Source organism: Balaenoptera physalus (assembly GCF_965194825.1).
Source record: "Balaenoptera physalus genome assembly, chromosome: 3".
NCBI lineage: Eukaryota > Metazoa > Chordata > Mammalia > Artiodactyla > Balaenopteridae > Balaenoptera > Balaenoptera physalus.
In genome coordinates, this window is record NC_138890.1 from 64243949 (window position 1) to 64257981 (window position 14033).

At 41.9% G+C, this 14033-nt stretch overlaps 1 pseudogene across 1 annotated transcript; it reads right to left on the reverse strand.

Annotated features, from left to right (window-relative positions):
• Positions 1 to 7406: 7406 nt before the first annotated feature.
• On the reverse strand, positions 7407 to 8363 carry LOC309657355 (small ribosomal subunit protein uS2B pseudogene; annotated as a pseudogene). Its single transcript has one exon. The product of its transcript is annotated as a small ribosomal subunit protein uS2B pseudogene (transcript).
• Positions 8364 to 14033: the final 5670 nt, after the last annotated feature.

Here is a 14033-nt window from a genome sequence, read left to right on the forward strand (position 1 = left end):
GGCAGGCAGAGTAGGTGGGTGGGCTTGAAATCCAGCTTTTGCACCACTCACCAAGCCCTGTGTCCAGCATGGGCCTACGTTCGCCTGGAGAAAGGCGTATATTTTTCTATCACACGTAATGCACCATATGGGCAGGAAGCAGCCTCAGGAGTGAGAACAGTGGGCAAGATATTGAAATAATCTTTGTAGGGATAATAGTTATGGTGGAGAAAGAAAGAAGTGGGTTTAGGATATGCCTGGATGAAGAGCTGGCAGGACTTACTGATGGATTAGATGTGAGAGGCGAGGGGAAAGGAGAAGTCAGTGCTGATCCTTAAACCCATGGGGTACGGTGCTGTCACTGACTGAGGGAGGGAAATCGGGGAGTGGGCCAGCTTATTTTTAGGAGAGGGGTCAAGAATTCAATTTCGGCAAAGTTAGCCTAAGATGCATGTTAGGTGTCAAACAGTCAGACACATGAGTTGAGGAAATTTTTGACTCTATTAAGTATAACTCAGAAGTGTGAAGAGATCATAGCCTCTTACATCTTCCTCAAGATTCCTGACCCACTGACGGATGGGGACAGGTGGAGGAAGAGAACTAGAGTCAGCCCGGTCTGCTATTCTTCAACCGAGGGAAGAATTTAAACAGGTTCCATCTCTCAGATTTCCATCCCATCACTCCTCTCTCCCCCAAGATGCTGGGCACCCATGGTGCACTCCCAGCAGTGCCTGGCAGGAGTCTTTGTTCCTTTTGGTGTCCTCTACCACCTCCGGATTCTGCAGCAGTGCACCTTGTTTGCATGGCCCTGGTCACTGCTTGCCCTGCCGGTGTTCACTGCTGAAACTGGCAGCCTATAGCTGGTGAGAGCTCGGTTAAGGCTCTGGGACTCCCTGCGTGATTCAGCCTCTTGTCAGCTGGCCCTGTACAGCCCTCTGGGTGCCTGCCATATTCTCCACCCAGCTCCTGACCTGAACCACACTGTGGCCCTATGAATGTTTACTAGCTCTCTACCCAGCCATGGTCCACGGACACTTTGGGAACATTTGGGCATTTCTGAGTCCCATCCTCATCACATGGGAACTGAGGATAGCTTTAGAGAGTGACCACCCAGCCCTGTCTCTGCCTGACCATGCCATACCACTGATTTTACTCTGATATGTTTGTCCACCATCTGCCTCCCATCACCCAAGCTGGCATCGGGCCCAGATGGGAGACGATCTCCTCTCTTAGCCTCCAAAGTAGACTGAACAAAAACTCTCATTGTCTGCCTCTTCTGCCCCACCTTCTTTTCCCAACAAGCCCTTGGTACCAGAAGAGGTGGGCTTCCAACTTTCATTCATCCTGTTCCATTCTTCTCCTGCCCTGGGAAGCAAGCATCACAGCCCAGACAGCAGAGATGGGGTGGGGGCAAGGAGAATCTTCTCCCTATATACAGAATTCTAATATAGTTGAAGGATACAAAAATTCTTTCCAGTCACATTGCTACGGCCAAGGGATTATGGGAAATGGTGAAATGATTATTCAGAGGGAAATGCAATCTACACATATTTAAATATATTACACTTGTAACACAAGTGTAGAGCTCACTGAAACTGCCAGTGCTGGAGATACAACTGAGAGAAACCAGCATGTGGATGGGGTAAAGCCAGGAATGAAGGAGAGTATCTAAGTCATGTAGAAAAGCGCTGAGAGCCCAGAACCAAGTGCTGGGGCAATCTAGTACAGAGAGGCTGGACAGGGCCAGGAGCCAGCAAAGGACACTGAGAGGTAGTGCATGAGGTAGAAGAAAGTTAAGAGCATGTGCTGTCACTGGGGCCACAAGAGGAGCAGGCTTCCAGAAAAAGGGAGTGTGCAACTGAATCAAACATTCCCAGGGGGACAAGCCTATAAAAAAGACCCTACCCACAGTCTGATACTGACCCTGACCCTACCTCAGACCCCCAATGCTTCCTTAGACGGATAATAAGGACAAGTTGGAATGAATAAAACAAATACCTTATCTAAAAGGACCATTAGTAGCAAAACTTCATAAAATCGTGTAACAATTGTTAACTAAGATGATACTCTATTCAGCAATTTCTGCACTCTTTGAGCCAAACTGAAACCCCACCAGGATGACTGAAGTGAACACTGGCTATTGGAGATCCCCCGCCGTTACTGAGAACTTTTAGAGGTACTGCACAGGATCTCCAGTCTGCCTCTTATGCAGCGTCATGAAGAGCAAGGGGACTTTCTTTCTTTGCTTTGCTTATCTTTTTTTCTGAAATCAACTTGGAAAACACATTAGTCTTTCATTCTTTTAGGCAGACACTAAAGCACATGGTTTTGTGGGTGAGGCCTCTGCTGGTTCCCATGCTTGGTGTCCCAGGCGTTCTGGAAACAGCAGAAATGTAGCCAGAGATGGTGCCTTTTTTTCCACCAAAAGGAGCCGTGAAATAAACCCCTAGGATGTGCATGGTGCCTGTGGCCTGATACTTCTCCCCACCATTGCTCTGAGTTCATGGTGCCTGCTACCCCTACCCTGACCTTCACTTGTAACTGTGACTGTGGCCACAGTAGTTTTATTAAGTTCCTCTATTCCATTTTACCTGTTTAATCAAGTTAATACTATCTAGACTATGGAAAGAACAATACAAACAGTGATTGAGTTTGAATTGTTTACTTTAATGGTCAACCTGAGAGACAGAATGAGATAATACAAAGAGCATGGGTTGAATCCTGGCTCTGCCTCTCACTAGCTTAGTGACACTGGAGGTCTAAGTAATCCAGTGGGTTGTGGGGTGGGTAGCGAGAAACCTGCCCTCTAAGCTGGGCTGGGTTTCTAGGACCTGTCACTAGCCGTGGAGGAGGAGCAGGGCCATTGTACCCCCTCAGGGAGCTAGAGATAGAGCAGGTTACTATAAAAGGAGCGGGCAGACTGTTGGTGGGAATGTAAATTGATACAGCCACTATGGAGAACAGTATGGAGGTTACTTAAAAAACTAAAAATAGAACTACCATACGACCCAACAATCACACTACTGGGCATATACCCTGAGAAAACCATAATTCAAAAAGAGTCATGTACCACAATGTTCATTGCAGCTCTGTTTACAATAGCCAGCACATGGGAACAACCTAAGTGTCCATCGACAGATGAATGGATAAAGAAGATGTGGCACATATATATAATGGAATATTACTCAGCCATAAAAAGAAATGAAATTGAGTTATTTGTAGTGAGGTGGATGGACCTAGAGTCTGTCATACAGAGTGAAGTAAGTCGGAAAGAGAAAAACAAATACCGTATGCTAACACATATATATGGAATCTAAAAAAAAAAAAGGGTTCTGACGAACCTATGGGCAGGACAAGAATAGAGATGCAGATGTAGAGAATGGACTTGAGGACACGGGGAGGGGGAAGGGTAAGCTGGGATGAAGTGAGAGAGTGGCATGGACATATACACACTACCAAATGTAAAACAGATAGCTGGTAGGAAGCAGCCGCATAGCACAGGGAGATCAGCTCCGTGCTTTGTGACCACCTAGAGGGGTGGGATAGGGAGGATGGGAGGGAGATGCAAGAGGGAGGAGATATGGGGATATATAACTGATTCACTTTGTTATAAAGCAGAAACTAACACACCATTGTAAAGCAATTATACTCCAATAAAGATGTTTAAAAAAAAAAAGGAGTGAGCAGAGACAAAGTTCAATATTTTTTTGTTTTGAGACTTTTACCTAAAGTACCTAGAGCAGGTGCTAGAGACCAAGGGGAGTGGAATCCAGTAACCTTGCTTAAAATCTGCATCCTTGAGGCTGCTGAGGACAGGGCTTGTCCTCTGGGTGGAGGAAGACTCTGTGATGGCCAAGATGTCACCTAGAGGGAGGCTCTGTGCTAGCTGATGTCCAACTTCCAAGACAAGAAGGAGACCTTGCTCTTGAGCTAACATGAAATTCCATCCAAGCAGCTTAGCACTGCTTACAGCACCATCCCTGTCCTGAATAAACTATTCAATCTCTAAGCTGCTAAAGAAAAATTATACATCTAAATTTGTCTTCTATGTTTGTTAAGGACTGAAAGAAATTACATTGGCTTACATAGTCTCTGTTGGGACCCATCTCAGCTGCCCATCCTGATTATCTTTCTGAACAGCTGTCCATATGCATCAGCAGAGCAAAAAATTACCAAATATATAAAAGTACTCAGCGGTTTAATGGAACATTCAGAGTAAATAATACTGAATGAAAAGCGCTTAATAAAAGAGCATCTCTCTCCCCCACTTCCTGTGTATATATTTTTAACAATTCTTATTCTTACATTGTATCAATAAAGCAAGAGCAGGCTGTTAGGAAAGCAAATAATATGTAACAATTCTTGAAGATAAAAAATACAATTGCACAACTGAAAAGAAAAAAAACAGAACCCCAGCAGCAATGAACACAGCTAGCTTCCATCTTGCTTTCTAATACCATTCCCCAATAAAAGGAATCCGCACTCTTTGGAGAAATGGCTGATTCTAGGACTGGGGAAGCAAATAGACAAGGTGAGCCTGGAACATCTTCTGGTACCAGAAAGTAATACAGTGCTCAAAAAACTAAAAAAGCCCCAATGATAGGGTCAAAAGGGACACAGCAGACAATTTAAACATCTCCAAAGTGGCTAAAGCTGGAACAATTTGAGCAACAAAATAAATAAGGCAGTATTGGATTGTAACCCAAAGTGTAAAGTAAATGTTCATGAGTCCATACTGATATAAATAAATGAGGAGGCAAATCTCCCATGCAAAAGAATCCCAAATAATTTATGTAGATACTCAGCCCTCAAGAAAATGGAACATAGCTCCCTGCTCCTTCTGTGTGGGCTATGTATGGTGACTTCCTTCTACAGAGTACAGTACGGAAAAAGGAGAAAAGAATAATCAACAGTAAGAAACCTGACAAATGTTACCTCAGTCAGATGATCAAGGTCAACATCAGTAGGGATAAGTCATGTTGATGTACGTACCTTTGATATGATGTGACAAAAATAGCACTTGACTTCTGTGGTCTTCCTCCCAAAACACACAACCTCAGTTTAATCATGAGAAAACCATCAGGCAAATCTCAACTGAGGGACATTCTCTACAAAATGCTTGACCAGTACTCCTCAAAACTGTCAAGGTCATCAAAAACAAGGAAAGTCTGAGGAATTGTCACAGCCAAGGAGAGCCTAAAGAGACATAACGACTAAACATAATGTGGTGTCCTGGATGGGATCCTGGAACAGAACAAGGACATAAAGGAAAAACTAAGAAAATCTGAATAATGTAAGGACTTCAGTTAATAATAATGTATCAATATTGGTTCATCAATTGTAACAAATGTACCATGTACATAAGTAACAAATGTAGGAGGTTAATAGCTGGGGAAACTAGATGTGGGGTATATGAGAACTTTCTGTACTATATTCACAACTGTGTTGTAAACCTTAAACTGTTCTAAAATTAAAACTTTATTAAAGATCAAAAAAGAAGATGGAAAGATGCTGAAGTAAGGTATGGGGGAGAGTGAGCCTGAACCAAATAAACTGGTTTAGGGTCTGACAGTGGGTATCAGATTTCGGAGAAAGAGAAGTTGGATGGCTGTATCCAGGGTCAAAGAACCTTTAATGGAAATAAAAGCTTTGGTGGAATTCTTAATTAATCATTTTTATAAAAATGGTGCATGATGGGCTTCATGAGCTTATTACATACTATTTGGAATGCACGTTGAAAATTTTAAGTTAAAATATTCATTGGTGGGGAAAAAACCCTCAATAGAGGCAGTTAAACAACAGATTGGATTCTGCAGATAATTGAATTGGGAATTAAAGGACCCAATCCAAAAGTTCCCCCAGAAACCAGGAGTAAAAACAATGGTAAGAAATTTAAGGGAAAAACAAAGGCATGAAAAATAAGTTTAAGACATTTCAAAATATGTACAATAGGAATTATAGGAGGACAAAAATGAAGATTGATGATCAAAAAACTAAAAGAAAAGATTTTAATTGGAAGAAAGATTATGATCTTAAAATCAAATGGGCTATTTGCTGGTCAGGAGTAAAAAGAATAGCCACAACTAGACAAATTCTGGTGAAATTTCTGAGTTCCAAGGATGAAGATCACGTGGATAGGAAGAAACAAAAAGGTTTCATTCAGAGGAAGAAACCAATAGAAACTTCATGAAGTAAGAAAACAAAACTTAAATTATAGACTATTAAGAAATTAATGAGAGGGCTTCCCTGGTGGCGCAGTGGTTGAGAGTCTGCCTGCCAATGCAGGGGACACGGGTTCGAGCCCTGGTCTGGGAGGATCCCACATGCCGCGGAGCAACTAGGCCCGTGAGCCACAACTACTGAGCCTGCGCGTCTGGAGCTTGGGCTCCGCAACAAGAGAGGCCGCGATAGTGAGAGGCCCGCGCACCGTGATGAAGAGTGGCCCCCACTTGCCGCAACTAGAGAAAGCCCTCGCACAGAAACGAAGACCCAACACAGCCAAAAATAATAAATAAATAAATAAATAAATAAATAAATAAATAAATAAATAAAAATTTAAAAATAAAGGAATTCCTTTAAAAAAAAAAGAAAGACATTAATGAGAACAAGCAAACCACACCCCAAAATCTACACAAGGCTGCTGTGTTCAAAAGACTGGCTTCTTATCTAGTAATAACTATGTGATCCTGGGCGAGTTACTTAACTTTATAAAGCTTCAATTCCTCATCTTTAAATAATAATATCAACTACTTCCATGGTGCAAAATATGTGCCAGACACGGTTCTAGGGGCTTTATGTGTATGAATTTATTTATCTCCCTTAACAGGCCTATAATGTAGATTATATGATTATCCCATTTTACAGGTGAAGAAATAGGAGCACAGAGAAGTCACATGCACAAGTTACAAATGGCAGCAACCGTAGCTCGAGTCTGCACTCATAAACACTATGCTAAAGACTTCTTTTGAGGCCTTATGGGGTGTTATGAGGATTCAGTGAGATAATACATGTAATAGTGTACTCAATAACTGGAGCTACTATCTGTTTTAAAAATGAAGCAAACATGTGACTTAAGGAGCTAGCAGAGGAACAATAAAATAATCTAAATCAGGTAAGAAGGAATTAATTAAGGTAATAATAATTTATAATATAGCAAAAATGCTAAATTAGAATAAGAAAAATCATACACAGTATTGATAAATAAAAGCATAACTTGGTTCTCTGAAAATAATCAACTATACAACTTTCCTACAAGTTTCACCAAAGAGAAAATGTGGGCAAAATGCACAATATCACTACTTTGTTAGCAAAAATCTGGGATCATCTTCTAGGAATATGCGCAATAAAAAAAAAATCAATAAGTGAAAAACCTAATAGAGCACTAAAAAGATTACAAAAACAGAAAATGCCAGAGTTAACATCCGAAAGTCATCAGAACCAGATTTTATGGACAAGTTCTTATGAGAACTTAATTCGTTCAGCAATGCTTTTTTTTTTTTAAAGAAACGGTGGTTTTCCTTCAACCTTATTTGCATTTTCTGTTTAAGAGTCTGCGGAAGAACAGCTTAAGGCGACCTGGCGGATGTACCTACCCACTGGCTGCAGTGCCGTCCTGGGAGGCGGGCTGACTAGTCTTCAGCGGGGAGTCGCCGAAGAGGGCAGAGGGCCCCTGCGCCTGCAGCCGAGCCTGCCACCTCCGGTTGAGGGGCCGTAAATTCGGGAGCTGGAGCAGTCCGTTCACCCTGAAGTTCCTCCGTGCTCTCAACCTTTTCAGCTGTAGCCGGTTCTCCCTTTACCATCTCTTCAGGGTCTCAGTAGAAGTAGAGCAGGTGTGACTTTCCGCGGGTGTTCACGGGAGATGGCGCCGCGCAGGCGCAGAACTTCCCCGGCCGGCATCCGGCGCATCAGGTGCACTGAGTGAGCGCCCTTGCCCATGTGTGAGACGGCAACGTCCACACGGTGCAGAGGAGAGTGTGCTTTACCCAGAGACATGCGGGGCAGGCCCTGGGATCAGTAACCACCGGAAGTTGCAGTTCCCAGAAGGCTGCCTGGATCTGGTTAGTGAAGTTTCCAGGAGTGAAGTGTCCAGCAATAGGAGTGGCCCCACTGGCTGCAGCAGACTTCAGCACAGCCCACTGGCCAGTAGTCCTGGAGGATATGACATGACACCAGCAGGATTTTCAAAGGCAACAATGGCATGAGCTGCCAGCAGAAGCTTCTCCCGGTTCTCTTCAGATTTATGATGTAGATACAATTACTTTTTCTTGTGTAAACGTACTGTTCCATTTGGAAGTCAAGGTTGGTGCCACCTAAGTGGGTTCCTGATGCTAGGAGTTTGAGGACATCCCCTCCTTCATTTGCAGGACCTCAAGGGCTCCAGACATTGTGAAAGTTTTCCTTTAAGTTACGACAGGAACCCAGAACAATGCCACGGACCCCTCTTTAGGTAGAACAGAAAGGACAGCAAATAATCCAATTGCTGTGTCCCAGGCACTGTTGTCACTGGGTTTGTGGAAATGAACAAGAAAAATCCCCTGCTTTCCATGGAGCGTGACGGAACACTGAAAATTCTCAGGCTGATTAAACTCTTACAAAGTATAGAGAAAGATGGAAAGCTTCCTAACGCACTTTATGAGGATAGCATAATCCTGACCAAAACCTGAAAAAGAAAGCGTAAAAAAGGGAAAATTAAGAATGAACTTATGGATGTAGATGATGCATGTACTGTATTAACACAACAGTTTCCCCTTCCAAAAGAGAATTTGGCCTTTCCATTAATTTTTTAGTTCTGTTTCCCTGAAAACCAGATGAAGGTAAAATATCAACTGGGCCTGATTGGCAAAGTGTGTCTGCACTGGGAGGACTACCAGTGAACCATAATTCCTCATGGGGACATCACAGCCTTGGGCTCCCCTGAATGCAGGGGACTTGGAAGCCCCCCCCCCACTGGAACTTTTCCAAGAGATACTGGCTCCTATGGGGCACAAGGCCTTTAAGCCACCACCATCCTATCCCCTTGCAGTGGGAGTCTTGCTTCTTCACACCTGAGCCATCTCATGTGGAGGGCTAAAGGAACGACTCCTGGATGACCGCTCCCATGGAGAGAAGCAACGAATGCGGCCTTCCTGCAAATTATGTCCATCCTCTACCCTTCAGAGGAGGCAGGTACTGAGTGTGACCTAGGATGGTCTTGTGAGTTTGAATGTTTAGCTGAGTCCACATTTAGCTGAATGTTTGATTGAGCCTAGGAAGACCTCCCAGTGGAGGTCAAAATTCAAAAAATTCAAAATAAAGGAATAGCAAGTTGAATCCAGCAATGTGTTAAAGTGGTAATGTAGTAGGACCAAATAGATTTTATTCAAGGAATGTAAGGATGATTCAACATTTGGTAATCTATTAAAATAATTTATCACATGAATAAGTGAAAAGATAAAACTCACGGTCCTGACAGGAACTTAAAAAGACACTCTGTAAAATTGAGAGACATGTCTAATAAAAACTTAGTAAACTAGAAATACAAAACTATTCTTTATGATGAAATCAATAGCAAACATGATATTTAAATGGAAAACACTGAAAGTATTCCCAGTAAAGCGAAGAAAATGGCCACAAGGCTTGCTATGACAACAATGGCATTTCCTTAATTCTACCTGTGAAATAACAACAACAAAAGGAAACAAGACATAGAAATTGACTAAAGAAATTGATTATAGCAGCAGGGGTCAGAAAACGGGCTGGCTGCTTGTTTATTTTTAAATGAAGTTTTATTGAGACAAAGCCAGAGGCGTTAATGTATGTAATGTCTCTAGCTACTTCCCTGCTACAGCAACAGAGTTGAAGAGTTGGGACAGAGACCATATGGCCTACGAAGTCTGAAATATCCACTAGCTGGACATTTAAGAAAAATTTGCTGATCCCTGGATGAGAGGATTATTATCTTCAGATGAGAACATCTACTTACGGAAAAAAACCAAGAGAATCCATTGAAAATCATTAAAACTAATAAGAGGGTTCAGTAGTTGGTGGGTATAAGATAAAGATACAAACATTAATCATTTTTCTCTTGTGTTGGATTGCATCACTTGGCCTAGTTCCTCCCTCCTCCCCATATCCATGCTCTTTGCCATGTAACTGCTACATCTCCTCTCACCATGGGCAAGGTGCCCTGCTTTACTCATTGATCAGCCATATGACTTGCTTTGGTACTGGCATGTAGGCAGAAGTGATGCAAGCAGAGGCCTGAGATGAAACTAAGCATTGGGCTTTACTCCTACATGTCTTCCACTACCATGAGAAGAACTTTTACATGGGATTATCCCGATGGTCTCAGGTATGTGGAAGCCAGGCCCAACCTAGATTAACCAACTACTGCAAACCTGCAGATATATAAGTAAGCCCAGACAAGATCAGCAGAGCTGTTCAGTCAAGCCCACCTGAAGCCCATAAATATATGTGAAATTAACGATTTTTGTGGCATGCCACTAAGGTGTTGTGGTCTTTTGCTACATAGCAAAAGCTAACTTCTATACCTATAATATTAGCAATAACCAGTTAGAAAATGTAACCCTGCACTCAATAGCTATTAAAATAGAAAACACTTCATCTCTTTCTTTACCCTTTTTACCCAACTACCTACTCAACATGGCCCCTGGATGCTTAATAGGCATCTCAAACTAAACAGGTCCAAAACAAAATTCACCCCATCTCAACTCCTCCACTCCAATACTTGTTTCTTCTGCGGTCTTCCTTATGTCAGTTAATGACTCTTCTCTTTCTCTCTCATCATTTAGCCAGCCCACCAGCATATCTATTGGCTCTACTTTAAAAATACATCCAGATTCTGAATTATCTGTCTACCACTATTGATACCACTTTGGTCCAAGCCACCAACAGCTCTTATATAGACCATCTCAATAGCAGCCTATCAGATCTAACTGTAAAAGGCGATCAAGTCTTCCACTCTTGTGTCCCAGCTATTCTCCATGCAGCAGCTATTCTTCATGACCTAAAATATAGGTCAGATCATGTTATTCCTCTGCTCAAAGCTCTCTGATGGCGTCCACCTTATTTCGAGTAAAATCTCAAGTCCTCCTCACTGCCTATCATGCTCTATTTGATTTGCTTTCTGGCTCCTCTCTGACCCCAATGTTTCTATTCTTTCTTTAATCACTCTGCTATAGAAACACTAGCCTCCATGCTGTTCTTCCTGCATGGCAGACACACTCTATCCTCAGGGCCCTTGAGCTTTCTATTCTCACTGCCTGAAATATTCTCCAAGATATCTGCCTGACGCACTCACCCACTTTCTGTGGACCTCTACTCAAATCACTGTATCAGAGATTTAATACTGATCAAAATCACTGCCCACCTTAAAGAACATAACTCCCACCTTCTACCACTCACTGTTTCCTCACCTGCTTTTGATTTTCATGGCACTTATGACCACGTGACATATTACCAAGATATTTGTTTGTTTATTGTCTTTCTCTGCTTTCTAGAATGTAGGCTTCCCAAGACAAGGTACTTTGTTTTGCTCACTGCTTTATCCCCAGAGGCCTAGAACAATGCTCAGGATATAATAAGTTCTCAATAAATACTGTTGAATAAATAGGTAGACCTAGGAATAAACTTCACAAAACTCTGCAAAACCTGTATGAAAAAAGAAATATAAAATTGAATTGAGGGAAATAAAAAAAGGCTTGAATATATAGAGACATATCATCATCCTGGATGGAGAGATTCAATATTTCAAAGACATCATTTGTTCCTAAATTCAGTTTATATTGAACACAATCCCAATTAAAATCCTAATATGATTTTTTGGGGGAGGAAACTTATCAAAAGGATTCTAAAACCAATCTAGAGCTATAAATGTTTGAAGCCATCTAAGGCACTTTTGAAAATGACAAGTAATAAGAAGCAGGCAGATATTCCCAACCATATATTTAGATATACAGAAGAGCCACAGAAACGAAAGGTCATGGTACAATAGCACCAATATAAGTAGACATGTCATTGGGACGAATCGGAGAGTCCAGCTAAGCAGATAAATCCAGTTCACACTGCCAGCTGTGTGACTAAGGTGACTCTCAGCCTCTCTGAGCTTCAATTTCCACATCTATAAAATGGGGCTAATAAAGACTGTCAAGAGGCCTGAGTCAGATAATATACATAAAGTGCTTAACATGTCCCCTTGTATGTAGTAAGGGTTCAACAAATTCTAGTGCCTTCCCCAATGGGACCCAGAACAGGATGGACACTTACTTAATTAGATGGACACTAGTAAACTAGCCACAGCAAAGGGGGTCCCACAGTCTTTAACTAATGTAGGGGCAGGTTTCAGGTAATGATGGGCTGTGTCGATAGGAGGGTGTGAAAATTCCATCGACAAAGATAGCCTGGATTGTTATTCACCAACAGTGCAGAGGAGAAGAGGGGAGGGGAGGGAAGAGAGGATGCTGGTCTCGGAGCTCTGGAAACTGCATAGGGGCCAGTCTGGGAGAGTAGGCTCTGTGTCCATGGGACCCAGAATTTCCTTAGGAGGGATGGATGCAAGGGGAGGGTGTTGGGCACCCAGCTAGAAATCACCTCCTTGGGGGAGAAGCCCCTAAAGCGATGACAGCACATCCAGTGGGGTTTGCCCCATCACACTTGATTGGGAAATACTAACTTAGAAATAACTATTTGATTAAGAAATTAGTGCTTGAGGAATCTCATAACTAGTTATCTCTTGGTTGTTTACAGAAAAAAATAGAATGGGTTTTACTTAGAAACTGAGTGCCTTTTTTGGGGTGTATCATTTTGTGCTGTGGCTTCCTAGAACAAATAACCATTTTGTTTTATTCCCAGAGAAATAATCCATGACACATGGGTTTTTAATCACAAAACAAAAATGTCAAACTTTATCTTTATAACAAAATAAATGGTTGAGTATAGTCTTTTGTCATTTATTGTAAAATATGTTATCCATGCTAAATCTTGGTAAGCATCTTACTCTCCGATCTTCTTGATAAAATAGGTGAGTAATTAATTTCTGAGCTTGGTGTATTTCCTCTGTAAGAGATCATTTGCATATGTGCATTTTGATACTGAAAGAAATCCTAGAAGCTAAACTTCAAAAATTGTAGACTTTGCATAGATAAACATCTGCTGTTTAATGGTGTTTTGAACTGCAGAGCTATCATTTAAGTACTTTTAATTCTTTTCTTTTTTATAACTGAGTGGGTGGGGAGATGGGAAAGAATTGTTAAGAATAGTCAACTCTCTCTCTGTTTCATCCTTTACAGAGCTGGAGTTCCCACACCTGACATGCCTTCCTCATGTAGTTCAATGAGAATTGAAAAGAAGAAGAGATTAAAAAGTACTTCAAATTTCTCAAGGGACTACAGAACAGGAAGGTTTATTTTGTTCATTGCTGAATCACTTTCCTGGCTCAGGTTTTTAAAATGTTATATTTGCTCTTTTTTTGTTACTGGTCCACGGAGAACATGTATTGGTCATTTCATAAATAATATAAATTTAATAAGCTTTTACAAGATTAAATGTATTCATCATTCATTCATTTAACCAGTAATTCCTAAATACTTAATATAGACTGCACCCTGGGAATACAAATGAACAAGAGTCAGTCATCGTATTGGCTCTCATGGAACTTACAGCCCACAAGGAGGAATAGACCCTAAGACAGAATCATGCAGATTGCAAAGACTACTATGGTCATGGAGGGCTTCGTGGAGGAGGTGGCTTTTGAGTTGAAACCTGAAGGATGAGAATGGGCCATACATGGAAGAGCTGAGAAAGAATATTCCAGGCAGAACTCAGCAAGAGCAACGGCCTGGAGGCTGGACATAGAAAGAAACCAACATGACTGGAGGGTGGTAGGTGAGGGGAAAGCAGAGTATGAGCAGAGATTGGATCAGACCAGACCAAATTTCCAAATGGAAACGTGGCTCATTCCTGAAGAAGTATTCCAAATGGAACACTCCTATCTCTCCGTGAGGTAGGCCTAGGTGATCTGCCACAGATTCCTGTGTGGGTGAGTGTTGATGGTACAA